Source organism: Triticum aestivum, chromosome 2A (assembly GCF_018294505.1).
Source record: "Triticum aestivum cultivar Chinese Spring chromosome 2A, IWGSC CS RefSeq v2.1, whole genome shotgun sequence".
Classification (NCBI taxonomy): Eukaryota; Viridiplantae; Streptophyta; class Magnoliopsida; order Poales; family Poaceae; genus Triticum; species Triticum aestivum.
In genome coordinates this window covers 52,064,424-52,079,069 of record NC_057797.1, presented here as the reverse complement: position 1 = coordinate 52,079,069, position 14,646 = coordinate 52,064,424, and the positions used below count along the sequence as shown (strand labels likewise).

The 14,646-nt window shown below is 43.5% G+C and overlaps 1 long non-coding RNA gene across 1 annotated transcript; it reads right to left on the bottom strand.

Annotated features, from left to right (window-relative positions):
* Nucleotides 1-2,347: 2,347 nt before the first annotated feature.
* Nucleotides 2,348-4,475, bottom strand: LOC123184660 (uncharacterized). Its single transcript, XR_006493042.1, has 4 exons — nucleotides 4,361-4,475; nucleotides 3,870-4,191; nucleotides 3,243-3,507; nucleotides 2,348-3,147 (listed from the first exon to the last, which is right to left on the bottom strand). It is a non-coding gene; the product is annotated as an uncharacterized lncRNA (long non-coding RNA).
* Between the last annotated feature and the right edge of the window lie 10,171 nt (nucleotides 4,476-14,646).

Genomic DNA, 14,646 nt, shown 5'->3' with positions numbered 1-14,646 from the left:
TTTTATTGAGGGTTATACATAAGAGGATCTGTTGCAGAAATGCTAACACATGAATGGAGAACTAACATTTTATTACTCCAAGACGCTCCGTTGCATCTGAATCACATGGGCATTAATAAATATGAGCTATGAATGTCAACTTGTTTCAATCCACGGTAAGGATCAAATATCAAAGGTTTGTGTTATTGGTGATGATGCACTTACCAATAAATACCATCTGATAATTCCATGGTAAAGATGCACCTACTTCGCTGGCTGATAAGAGTGCTAAGAGATAGCTACATTGAGATGACTTTCCATAATTTAGTACTGAATTCATTTAGCATGGAGCTCAGGAAAAATTCAATTCATGGAATTATAAGCATGCTGCTGGTTTATCCTGAGAAGATAAAATCGACATGAAACTGATTTCCATTCTTAAATAATTAAAATCAAGACTCCCATATTGCAGCAAGTTACCATGCTACAAGAGAAAAAAAATCAGAAACTCGAAAGCAACTGAAATCAGAATGTAACTACACATATTAATTGTTCCACTATCTTTTACCCACGTGCACACACAAATGGGCACACAGTCAAAACTTATGACCTTTTCTAATCTATTGGATAATGAAGAAGCTGAGATGCTGGAATTCTAACCTTCAAAAAACTCCCAATCGCCAATCTGTATGCACCAATAATGGGCATTCTAGCTACTTGTTCTTGGAGTAACCTGCGACCAAAACAGCCATTCATGCACATCTTCTCTGAAGTTTGAGGCAGCAGATGCTCTACTACAGGGACTGTGACATTAGAAGGATTGAGATTCTCTACTGTTCTTGTCTAAAACCAGAGAGGAATAAGAATAATAATATTTGACCAAGGATGTTACAAACTCATGGCAGGATAAAATTTATGTCTCAATTCGAGAGGAAGAATCAACAATAAGCACAAAGATGGATATGCATGAAAAGTAGTATCTTTCTCGAAGTACTTGTAGAAATAGTACAGTTATGAAAAAATAGTTCCTGCATGCATCGCCCAGATGCAGAGGCGGGGGGTATATCCTCCTTTTCAAAAAAACTATATATATGAAAAATAGTTCTGCCATGAGTGTTGAATGCATTTTTAGGAATGCTATTACAGGTGTATTGCGCCGTTGACTACAATATTTTTTATGAAAAATTCCCACTTGCTTATTGGACTTCTGAATAATTTATATAAGAAAAGTTATAGAAGCTTCTAAAGCATGTTTAGAGACATATTTGAATCCCATAGAACTCCATGTCTCCATTACTGCCTAAGTTGACCACATCCTTATCTAATACATGCCAAATCAGGGACCAGAGAACCACATCTTTCTGATACTTACTTGTAGAACTCTATTACTACTTAAGTTGATCATTAGTATTTATTTTCAGTGGACCATATGTTACCGATGCTAATGCCTCCTTTTGTGTTGTTCATTTGATCATTAGTAATTATTTTCAGTGGACCGTATGTTACCGATGCTAATGCCTCCTTTTGTGTTGTCCATTTGATCATTAGTATTTATTTTCAGCGGACCATATGTTACCGATTCTAATGCCTCCTTTTGTGTTGTTCGTTTGATCATTAGTATTTATTTTCACCATATATAATGCTAGCCGTCAAGTCCTAACATTTCCAACTACAGTACTGCTCTGCTTACATCGTAATATACCATGCCTTGGATGTCAAGTTCAAAGAACCTAAAAGTAGCGAAAATTCATCATGGGTCATAATAGTCACATTATCTGAAGCATTGGTCCTCACAGGGATTTGTGCGAGAGGAGGTATAACAGGAGGTATAATGTCGAAAATGGGCTTTGGTGGCCGAGCACCCTGCAGGCCGGAATCAGCCCCGTCGATGCTCGTTGTGATCGGTGCCACGTGAGTATGACGCTACCGTATTTTTACTGTATTTATAGAAGAGTCGGCTGCACAGCCCCGTATTAGCTATTAAATAAATCGTGCAGGCTCACGAACTCTAGCAGGCACATGAGTGTGCAGCACAGCTGCATGTTGCGGTCACGTGCTGCATGGCACGGGTTTGACTGCATCAACATGTGCGCTTGGCAGACGGGCAGGGAGCCGTTTGGGTTGAACATTGAGGATCCTGCCGTTGCCTTGGCCTCATGGGCTACTTATAGGAGTTGGCTCTACATCGTTGCCGCACCCAGCTCAAACAAAATTGACATGGCTTCATCTTCATCCTCAGTTCGTTGCAGGGAAAGGCGATAGCACCTGCCGCTCATCATGTGCCCGGACTGCGGCAAGGTTCAGGTGGAGACCAACATCAGGTGGAAGCCGCTCATCCTAAATGGTACACCAATCAAAGCAACACAACTTGAAGCGAAAAGGATCAAACAAGTGATTTTCACACCAAACACACATCGTCTCCAAGCAATTCTCCGACAACAAATGATACTACAGATATAGAGATTCACTAATATGTGGAGTAGTCATTAGCAGTCTGACATCCACATAAGCACGGTTACCTGAAACTATCATGTTTCAAGCTTAGAAAACAAATAAAATCAACCATAGATATCAGCCTTGGGCGTGTTGGTGCAGGTGTTCCTTCTGTGGCCTTTCAGGCTGCACCTGGAGCAGCGAGGTGACTTACTTGGCGCCTTTGGAAGATCGCCCCTGCCACGGACATGTTGTGCTCTTGTGCCCCTGGGCCCGGCAGATCGAACAGAACCTACTCCTCTTAGTTGGTTGTTCGTATGGTGCTTTGTCGCAGCTTGTCGTAGGGCGCCCCGCTGGTCTCTTCTTTGATGGTGCCCCAAAGCTATCTGAACATTGTGAGGCACTTTGCACTTGTTTTTTGTTGGACCAAAATGTTGCTTCTCTGTTGTAGCTGAACCTGCAGAATCACCTGCACCTCTCTGTCAGATAAACCCGTGCCATCACGTACAGCAGCCACCGACTCCGGCAATGTTCTCGCATTTCTTAGTTGCTCCATCTATGTATGTGCCAGTGCAATTTCCAGTGCAGCTTCTCCATACAGTTAACTGAGAGTGCATGGTTGTGCTCTGCTTTGTGCTCACATATGTACCATCCTTTATCATCAGACCTAAGAATCCGCATCAACGCGGGGCATCCACACCTCGTCGAGCGGCTATTCGATTGCAATGGCTTGCCCTGCGGTGTTTTTCCATAACATATGAGAACATAATAGGAAAAAATTAGGTGCGAGAAAACAATTTCTCTTTTTTGAATTAATGAATCATCCTCACCACATACGCGCACACAAACTCCTGCATACATTTTTTTCCGATGGACGATCAACCTGCTTTTGGCATACCTGACGCCAAAACCAGTCTCCCAGGAGTATAAGTTGTAAAACTCATATGCTTCTACAAATGTGTCAAAGCTAGTCCCGAGCGCCGGGTTAACAATAGTGCCAACCTTGTTGTTTGCATAAGCTTGCATTGAAGCATCGAGGGCAGGGACCTGCTTGGGTTGGCATCCCTCTCTTCTGGCGCGTTGCCAATCCTAACACTGCATTTTCCCCAAAATCGGTGTTAAATGTAATTCCCACTGGTACAGACTGATATAAGCAAAGCACTTCTGAAAAAATAATGTCGATCTATTGATACAGAAATAATAAATATGATCTAGCAGCATTTTTTTTGCTCGACACCTGATTGTAAAATTATGGTTCCAAGCTAGCATGAATGCTGTAACAGGGGAAAAAAGAGAATTATTCATCCATGGGGGTGCAAACTCTTTGCACGCGTGCGTTTTTTTACAGGCGGTTACGGGAAGCTACAATCTCTGGTCTAACAGCAAAGGTGAGTACAGGAAGCTACAATCTATGATCTAACAACAAAGGAATGACAAATGAGTGTGTGTTTTCTTACCGTCGAGTCCAACATGAGATCTTTGTTTTGTTGACGACGACATCCTCTGCGTCTCCCTCATCTCCCACTCCCATAGATTCAGTTGCAGTATTCTGAGCCCCATATCGTTTGAGTCACCAACGACCTCACTCCCACCGTTGCGGCATGAGCCAACATTCGTGTCAGGCCCCCGGAACTACTCTTTGCCGTTACTGCCGTCCATCGGTTAGAAGAAATCACATCATAGGAGCGCCCGCAAGCTTCATGGATGGAAGCAACCATAGACTCGACAACGTTGATCCCGCCAACCAAAATATCACCCGCATGAGCCCTAGGAACCAATCTGTGGCACATACAAAAGTCTCATCTAGTCAGATCCATCCAACATCAGGGAGAAGAAGAACTCAAGAACGAACCGCGGCGAAATCAATGAGCAGAACACCAACCAAAGAAAGATCCCTTTTTGGAGTGAGCAACGGCAAGAGAAATATGGAAGCCAGATCGGTTCTTACCCTGATTCTGCTTCCTAAAAGAACTCGAGGCCATCCATGGCGAATCTCCGTGCTGCATAGCTTTTTTTCCATGGTCCACGGGAAGGGGATGAATGAACTGAACAGGGAAAGAAACATCACATCACCGCTTCCGGGGTTAAGCTAGGTGCAGTGTCAGATGGGCCCGGAATTAATGTTGCACCAGCTCATAACTGCCACCAGCTATATGTGCTATTTTTAAACCAGCCCAGCAAGGACAAGAGGTGCCTGCACCCGAGGCCCACGTACAACGCTAGCACACCAGCCCACGGCACGCATATATTTCAATCTGACAGCTATCGTATACCTCTGATTAAAAAGCCATGCACACATCGCAGTGCTATACTCCACGGCAGGAGATTGCGGCCTGCAGAGTGCTCGGCCACCAAAACGCCACACTCGTATAACGTGGCGTATTGATGTTTTGGGAAGCTTCTCGTACAGTGCTCCTGACATGAACCCGTGCTCATTTACTGATGTCCCCACCGTGGTCTTTAACGGTCTCACCGTTTGCCACTTTTCTTGGACCTGGTTTCACATGGACATGGGCTAGTTTGGTTTACGTCCTCGTTATTTTCAGCCAGGCCTGAAACATCTCTGAAAGTTGCCTGAGATTCGTTTGGTTGCTGCCTGAAAAAGCCTGAAGTAGCCTGGTATGTATTTCCTCTATTCCAAAATAAATAACTCAACTTTATACTAACTTTAATATAAAATTGTGTCATCTATTTTGGAACGAAGGAAGTAGTAGCCTAGAAAGTCATTAGCCTGGCTAGAGAGCCAGACAAGTAGTTAGCCTAACCCAGGCGTATAGAAGAGGTAGCCTAGTGCTAGCCTGGGGATGTTAACTGTATTTTTTATTCGCTGTTGATGGATGAAGTCACGGGCAGTACTTTTTTATAGACTGACAAAAAGAAACGGATTTGCTATTTTTCAGTGAGCTAATTTGTAATTGGTTTTCATTCAAATTTGTGTCCGCTCGATCTCGTGCCAAGATTCGTGCTGGGAGCTGGCGTTTTTGGGCAGTTTTTCATCTCGGGCGCGGTTTTCCTTTCGGGCCAACCCGTTACCGCTGTCCCTCTGATTTCTCCTTTCCTTTTGAATATTTCCTTTCTGTCTTTACCCATTTCATTCGGCGGCACTAAAAAAGAGCGACACACGCACAGAGAGAGAGAGAGAGAGCGCTACAGCGGCGGAGAAGAGGAGGCGATTCCGAGCTCTTCCTCTGCTCGAGCTTTCTGCTGCTCCGTGGGTTTGGTAGGTTGTCCTCGTCTCTCCCCTTTCCCCGTTGAATTTCTCGTTTCGATGCTTATGCCCCTTCTAGATCCCCTGGCGTTTGATGTAGATGTAGGAGTACGTGTAGATGTAGAGTTGGGTTCCCCTGGAATTTTTTTTTGCCGATTTGGCCGTGCTAGACTGGCAGGTGCTTGACTCCCCATGTCGATTTGGAATCTTCTTCCGCTGGTAGGTGCTCTTGTTTTTTATCTATACGAGTGTGTGATTCTGCTGGTGGTTTTTTGTGTGGTTAGAAGTGGTGAAAAGGTGTTTGATTTCCACTGGTAGGTGCTCTCTAATTTGATTCGGCTGGCTCGTTTCATGTAATCCCCTGGTCAAGTCGAATTTAATAGTTGTAATTTGATTCGGCTGGCTCTCTAATTTAGTGTATACGTAGATGCTCAAGTCGAACATCCTGGAAATTCACACGTAATCTCCTGGACGTTTGATTTTTTTCATGCTCCCTTTTGTGTGGATGTAGGTGTTTGATCCCCCTGTTCCAGGTTTTCATTTTCATTGTGGTTTTGTGGAATCTATTTGGTGGGATTTCTGTTAGCTGTTGTTCAGTTTATGTGGTGATGTAGCCAAACCTTCCCATCTCATCTATATTGTATTTTGATTGGTGGTCAGATCCTCTGGCTAGATAATCTGATTTAATAGGTGCTAGATCCTCTTAGTCACAATTTAAGGTACCAAACCTTGTTCATGAATTTTCTCTGCACTAGTAGATGTTGCATTGAGCTGTTGGTATTTTCAGTTGGGTGTGTAATTTTCAGTGTGGTGTTATGTAATTAGTGTTGTTCACTGCATTTGTAGTATCAGCAGGACCTTGCCTAGCTTTTACTATAGTTACAGTGCATGAGCAATGTACCTTTTCAGTGTTATTACATTGTAAGCTGCACTGTAATATAGTGTTTTTAGAGTGTAAATTCCAGAGTAGTTACAGTGTTGGTTCTTCAGTATTGTTGTCCCCTGCCTTTGTAGTATTTTTTCATTTTATGTATCAATGTATTCCATCAATTTTCAGCAGTGCAAGTTCCATAAGCAAGCAGCATAAGGTCTTTTTGTTCCATTAGTTTCCGGTAGTTCCCCCAAGTGGCTTTGTTTTCTTATTTACCCAGTGGCTATTTTTAGTTTTTTAAAGTTATTTCTCATTTTGCTATTGCACATAACTCTTGTTAAGTTTTGTTGTTTCTTTAATCTTGTGAAATTCTAATTTTGTGATTCATGTAATCTGTTTATAGGATTTTTGAAATGGGTAGGCTATGGAAGGTCTCTCACAAGGACGTTCCTGTAGTTTCATCTTTTAGCAGTGCATATTCTTTGGATGAACCCTTTGTGCCTAATGACTTCGCGGAAGATGATTCATATCCTATGTCACCGGTAGTTATTTATGTATTCCCTTTCCTTTTCATTATGTTTTTAGTTTTCACTTTCAGTTTATTTAATTTTCTTTGGTTGTCTTTTATTGAGGAACTATCGGAAGATGACGGCAACTTTGAAAAAGCTCTATTCGAGTTCTATATGAATCATGTGCGTGCTATTTTTTTTTACTTGCAGTAGTTGCTTCCATATGTTTGGGTTGACAGTCCTCTTCTTTTTTGTTTGGTTTTTATTCTTCTGAGAGTAAAATGTCTGATTGTAGGAGCTCCGAAGAAGCTTTTTGTGACCTTCTATGATTTTTTGCTTCTTTGCTTGTTCGCAACTTCAATCATGCAGATAAGTATGCGATGTTTACCTTGTATATAATGTCTGATTGTAGGAGCTCTGTAAATGAAAATGTTGCCTGAAATAAAAATTGTAGTTTCAAATTTTTGTAGAGAATTTTTCCAAAGTATCTGCGATTGTTTTGCTACTGCAAGCTACTCAAGCTTACATTTAGAATGAGATCTCGTGGCATCGTTAGAAGTTCCTCTTGAGTGATTGTTCTTTTTATGCCTTCCATCTGAAAATTTGAAAAATAAGATGTCAATAATATCAATAGCCAAAATGCTGTGCTATTTATGATTTTCATTGACCAAGCACTGTTAATTGTGGTCATTACTGAGAATGTAGTTTATTTCTTACTTGCAATTTCACTGTAAGTGTTATTTCAGAGGAAATCAACACTGTATATTTAGGGGAATTATAATGGAACTTAAAGTGCAAATTTCAGTGTATTTTCACTGTAATTTGAGGGATTTTACAGTAGTAAATTTAGAGAAATTACACTGTAATTAATTCCTGTGCAAATCACTATAATTGCCCTGCGACTTACAGTGTAATTTTCAGGGCAATTATTTTGGTTTCTCTTTGAAGGGTAACATCATTTTTCTAGATAGTGTTGCGGGTTTGTCAAAGTTAGGTGTAATTTCAGAGCAATTCAACTGTAAATCTGCAGATTTACAGTGTAATTCAGTTCAATTACACTGTAACTCCACTGTAAATCTGTACATATGCTAGTGTAAATTACACTCTTTAAGGAATTCTACTGTAAATCTATAATTTCTACTGTAATTCAACTGAATTACTACTGTAATTTTGGTGTAAGTCTACTGTAGTTTTAGAGTCATCAGATTAGTGCCTAATGTGTTTGAATTTTCACTGTTAAATGAGTGCAAAATGACAACATTATAGTTAAATGATCTGCTAGATAGTACATGAGCAATATAACAAAATGACTGGAATTACTCCCTCCGTCACAGTTTAGAAGGCACAGTTAAATTTGCGTGCGTTTTCACAATAGACAAGGTTTAGGGCGCATTGCATTTATTTCTAGGAGCTAATTAGTACTCCGATATACTATTTCTATATGCATGCGTAGTGTGAATGCTATTTTTTAGCCCATCTCATAACCAATAGATAACCATCTAGGTCCCAGAAATTTCCAAGCGCGCCTTCTAAACCGTGACGGAGGGAGTATGTTTTCTAAATTTGCTCTGCAGTGTACCTCCAGTGTAATTGTATCTATGTACAATGTGATTGTATCTGTAAGTTGAGTGTAAATAGACAGTAATCACAGTGTTCCTAATTTCTGAAAGTTTCAGTGTCAGTGTTTTTTTTATTGAAAGTTCTAGTAGTAATGGCACTGTAATATTTACACACTATAAGTGTAAGTAATACACCTGATATGCCACTGTAACGGCAGTGCTAATTTGACTGTAAGTTTTGTGTAAATGACTGTAATTATCACTATAATTTTCTACAAGTTCCAGTCATAGTGTCACTGTAATTTCAAACAGTATGAGTAAATACACTGTAATTTTTAGTAGTTCCAGTGCTAATTTGACTGTAAGTTTTGTGTATCTAGACTGTAAACTGCAAGTTACCAATATACTGTAATGACAGATTAATTTTCTCACAAATGGATGTAAGTAGACAGTAATGACAGTGTTATTTGATTGTATTTTCTGTGTAATGACAGTGTAAGTTGACACAGTGGAGATACATATTTGTACTGTATTTTACAAATTACAGGCGCAGCTGTTTTGTGGTCCAGGGAACCGGATCAAAAGCAACAAACCTGTTTTGGTTTTTGGTTTTTTTGGTCTTACTTTTAGCCCGACCCGTTTTAGCGAACATACAAACATGCACATGCGTGGGTTTTGTTCGTTGACATACAGGGAAGAGACATGCGTACACTTGTCCTCTGTCTATTTGACAGGAAATTTGATTGAAATCCATTTGCATTTCAGTCGACTGTCAAATAGACAGTCCCAGAAGAAATGATTGCTGGGAAGCCCAGGACACCAGCCAAACGCATCCTACACAGGCAAGCCTGGCCAGGCATGTTTTTCCAATTCTCCAGGCCGAGGCCAGGCATCATATTTTCCCAGGCTTGGAGGCGAGGACTCCAACCAAACTAGCTCTTGGTCCGGCCACGTCACAGCCCTTTAAATAGTTTGGACAACGCCGAGACCGTTATTTCCCTCCGCCCTCAACTCAAATTTTGAATTAATAATATGCTAAAAGGCACACCAACCGTGCATATGCATCACACATGGCAGCAGTGTTTTTGAACCAGCACACACACTACTACTCCCTCTGTAGATGTTTTAGATCTACTACATGGCAACAACACAGTTCAAACAGTATGACACTTCAGTTCTTTTACAAAGCCATAGATTAGAGATTAATAAAAAAATGCAGCTACACAGTATATGATCAAAGTAAACGCAACCTAGTCTTTGTGCGTCTCAGCCAACTTGCCGCTCGCACGTGTTCTTCCTTCCTAGATTGCTTGGGGAGATCACCTCTACCTGTGGCAGGTTTTTTTTTTTTTGAAACTAGGCAAAAGATTTGCCATTTTCATTGAATAAGGAAGAAGATTTAGGGGTTGTGGCCACAAGCCAGATTACAACATCACTCTTGCGGCATTAGAGTACGCAAATACTTTGCCCCAGCAAGACCCCATAGACTACATTCCTCTTTAATCTTAGCTACGATTACTCCAACTGGCACAGCAACGTTTCGGAAGACCCTGGCATTGCGTTCCTTCCATATTTCCCATGAGATGAGAAGCATTAGGGAGATGAGTGGTCGTCGGAACTGCGTCTTGGTGGTTGCATTAAGGCTCCACCACTCTTTAGCAGACTCCATTTGGACCCATTGTAGTAGGTTCACATCATGCATACCCAGCCATCCCTTGATCATGTCGCAAACTCTTGTTGTGTATCTGCAATGAAAGAGAAGATGTGCAGCCGTTTCTTGGACTTGCTTACAGAGGGGGCATAAGTTGCAGTTAGGCCATCCTCTTCTTTGCAGTCGACCTGCCATCCAAATCCTGTTATTTATGACAAGCCAAGCAAAAAACATGCATTGCGTGGGGGGGGGGGGGGGGGGGGGCAGTTCTTCAGAAGAGTTTGTGCGAGGTCAGTATCAATCAATCCTTTGAATTGGACCTCATAGGCAGACTTGGCGGAGTAGTGTCCGTCGTTCGTTAGCTTCCAGTAGATGGTGTCCGCCCTGTTCAGATTAAGATTGACAGAATATAGCTTTTCACAAATATTAGTGAACTCCATTAGGTGGTCAACAGAGATGCCCGCGCTGATGTTGATTTGGGGACCCAGAAGTTGTTGTGCATGGCCTTTTGGACAGAGCAATTCTTCTTTTTTGGACAGCAGAAAGATGTTGGGGGCGATGTCTTTGGGTCGTAACCCATCGAGCTAGGCAGACTCCCAAAAGGAAGCACGACGGCCATCACCAACTTCCACCTTTGTAGCAGCCCCAAAAAATGGCACGGTCAGCCTTGTCACATGGATTCCCAAGACCCACCCAAGGTTTGATCGGGTCCATCCATTCAAACCACAACCACCGAATACGTAGTGCAGTGGCAAACTTTTTAAAATTTAGGATACCCAGGCCTCCTTGAGTTTTTGATTTGCAAACTTGCTCCCTGTTAATTTTGCATTTGCCTCCGGTAACTTTATCACGTCCTGCCCATAAATAAGCCCGCCACAGAGCATCAATCTTGTTCATGAGCTCGACCGGAAGATTCAAGGCTGTCATGAAGTAAATTGCAGTGACTATTAGAACAAATTTTACCAAAACAGCCCTCCCAGGAGAGGCCACATGTTTTCCCAACAAAGGCGCAAGTTGGGCCACAATCTTATCCTCAAGCAGTTGAAAGTGGATTCGCTTCAGCCTCTTCACTGACAGAGGGAGACCAAGATATTTCATAGGGAATGAAGAACGGTTGGCCGGGAATGATTGAAGGATGTATGTGAGGTCGAGATTTTCACAATGGATTGGGGAGACAAGGCTTTTGTTGTAGTTCGTGATCAGTCCAGTGACCTCTCCAAAATGTTTCAAAGTTTCAGCAAAGAATTTGACATCATCCATGTTGGGGGCCAAAAAAACGACGTCGTCGTCTGCGTAGAGGGAGGCCCTAATAGGCATTGCCTGATTACTGACCGGGTGCAAATTTCCTTGTTCCGTTGCCTTTCGAGGGATATGATGTAGCGGGTCGATGGCAAGCACGAAAAGGAGAGGGGATAGCGGATCCCCCTATCTCGGGCCTTGTCCAAGCTTTATTGGGATACCAGGAACTCCATTGAGAAGAACACGAGAGGAGGCCGAAGATAAAAGTGTCGAAACCCAGCCTCGAAATCTAGGAGGGAAGCCTAGGTGTTTGAGTAACTCAAGCAGGAAGTCCCATATCACGGAGTCAAAAGCTTTTTTGATGTCAAGTTTGAATAACAGCGCCGGTGTTTTCTTGCGATGTAGCCTCCGCACAATGTTGCGCACATACATGGAGTTGTCATGAATGCATCTTCTCTTAATGAACGCGCTTTGGGCTTGAGACACAAGGTCATTCATGTGGGGCGCTAGCCTATTGGACATTAACTTGGCAATGATCTTAGCGACAACATGAATAAGGCTAATGGGGCGGAAGTCAGTGATGTCCTCAGCACCGTCCTTCTTCGGAATGAGGGCAACATTCGCAGAATTCAGCCAGTGGAAATGAGAAGCTTGGAGATTCGCGAAGTGGTTGATGGCCATCATGATATATTCTTTGACAGTGGTCCAACAAGCCTTGAAGAAAGCATCAGTAAACCCATATGCGCCTGGTGCTTTGTCGCTCGGCATACCAAAAACGGCCACCTTCACTTCTTCCTTGGAGAAGGGCTCGTCAAGGTCTCTCAAGTCACAGCCAGGGGGAGGGAGGATCTCCCAATTGATGTCAATGCTACACGGGGGGCCTTTCTTGGCAATGTTGGCGAAGTGTTGATGAACAATATTTTCCTTTTGTCCGTGCTCTGTAACCCATCCATTCTTGTGCTTTAGGCGGTGGATAAAGTTCTTTCTTCTCTGATGGTTGACCCGAAGATGGAAGTAGCGAGTGTTGCCATCTCCTTCTTTCAAAATTGTAATCCTAGAATTTTGACGCTTACACGCTTTTTCCAACACCACTAAGCCTATGACCTTTCTCTTAAGTCTCTGACGCAATTCCCTCTCATCCGGGGAGAGCACCCTTTGTTCTTGGGCCAAGTCCAGGTGCAAAATAATCTCCAGGGCCATGTGAAGTTGGATCTTGGACTATGCAAAGAGGGTCTTACTCCATTTGCGAAGCTTCTGGCTAGTTCTCTTTAGCTTATGGAAGAGTCTTTGGAAAGGCTCCACATGACCAAAGTGCTCATTCCAAGCTACACTAAACACATTCTGAAACCCGGGCATTTTGGTCCAGTGGTTCTCAATGCGGAAAGACTTGGGCCTCTTTGGTCCCGAGTTGTTGGCTAGCAAGAGGGGACAATGGTCTGATAGTGATGAGGAGAGGGCATGAAGAATGTGGGTCACGAAGTCGATGTCCCGATCAGCGTTACAAAAAAAGCTATCGAGTTTGCATTGTGTTGGGTTGTCTTGTTCATTGCTCCAAGTGAAGCGTCTGTTTTGAAGGTGGATTTCCTTGAGCTCACAAGCATTGAGGGTGTTTCGGAATCGAATGAGGCGGTTGCGATCCACATTGGCACGGTTTTTGTCTCGAGCACGATATATTTGGTTGAAGTCCCCATTAACAAGCCATCTTGTACCAGTGGGAGGTTTTTGTGATGTTAGCTCCAGGAAGAAAGCATCCTTGTTGTTGCTGCGTGTGGGACCATAGACCGTAGTTAGTTTGAATGATTTCTGGTCTGAGGTATTCTTGAGGGTGACTGATGCAGAGAGGAAATAGACACCCATTTGAACATCTGTGACCGAGACAGCGGCATCGTCCCAGAGGAGCAAGATCCTGCCTTTTGTGCCATTGGCAGGCCGTTGAGAAAAATTCTTCATGCGCTGTCCACCTAAGTAGGCAGCGACAAACGGATCAACGTTCTGTAGCTTAGACTCTTGGATGCAAACTAGATCACATGAGGATGCAACGATAATCTCGTGGACCATAGCTCTTCGATTTGGGCAGTTCAACCCTCGCACATTCCAGCACAGGATTGATAGATTGTTTTCTAACTTATGCGAACCAGAGCTACTTCATAACATAGAGGAACACATAATTTTTTGGCCGCTACAGCCAAATTCGGTCTTGCCAGGACCCAGATTAGTGGCGCACACACGTAGCCACAAACGGGCGCAAAAACTACAGCAGCAACCAGTCTCGCCAAGACCAAGTTCAGTGGCGCACATAGGCAACCAGAAATAGGCCTACAGAACCACACAAAGGACTAACTAAAAGAGTGCACTAACATGACAAACTTTGCTACATCTTCAATGGCAGGCGAAGCTTCAAGCATCCCCTGTAGCTTGCTTTCCCACATCCGGCCCACCTTCCCCTCCATGGAGCACCAGGGCGTCCTCGACCGTGCTAGAGAGATCATAGTCAAGCTAAAACAGTGCACACAGCGCCGCAATTGTGATGTCAGGGAGCTGACCATGGAACAGCTCAACAAACTTGGTGATAGCCACCTCCGTGACCTACTCTCCATCAGCGACCATGCTCATCCATTGGCACAGAAGTTGCTCCGCAAGCTTGGCGATGGGTACAACCCTGTTCTTGGCCCTAAGCCATGGGCTTTGTCTCTGCAACTGGAACCCAGTGACACCTGCCAAAGTTTTGTGTCTCGCCTTGGGTTGTCTTGGGGGGGGGGGGGGTTGTGCGTGGTGAGGGAGACAACAGCAAGGCTGGCATGCGCAGAATAAAGATTGGAGTAGCTACATCTTCAGTCAAGCATCCCGGAGAGGAGTGATGGGTAGGTGTAGGTCTTGCCTCATTGCTGTGGTCCAGGTCCGGGCTGGTATGTTGATGCGAGTCTGGGGGGTTGGCGTCACGGGGACCACATCAGAGGAGTGGCCGCTCCTGTCAGCAACAACAGCTGCTGGGCACTGAACTGGGGTGATCTCCCCATCAGGCATTGCCAGCACCAGCTCGGACATTGATTGCATAGAAGCTTGGTTCTTCAGCATCTTGGTTGTGCTCCTGGAGGGAGCAACAACAGCAGGCAACTGTGTCTGTGAGGCCATCATGTGTCCATCCAGCGTCATGGAAGGTTGCACCTTGCTCATCAGTTGAGCTGCCCCACAGAGCC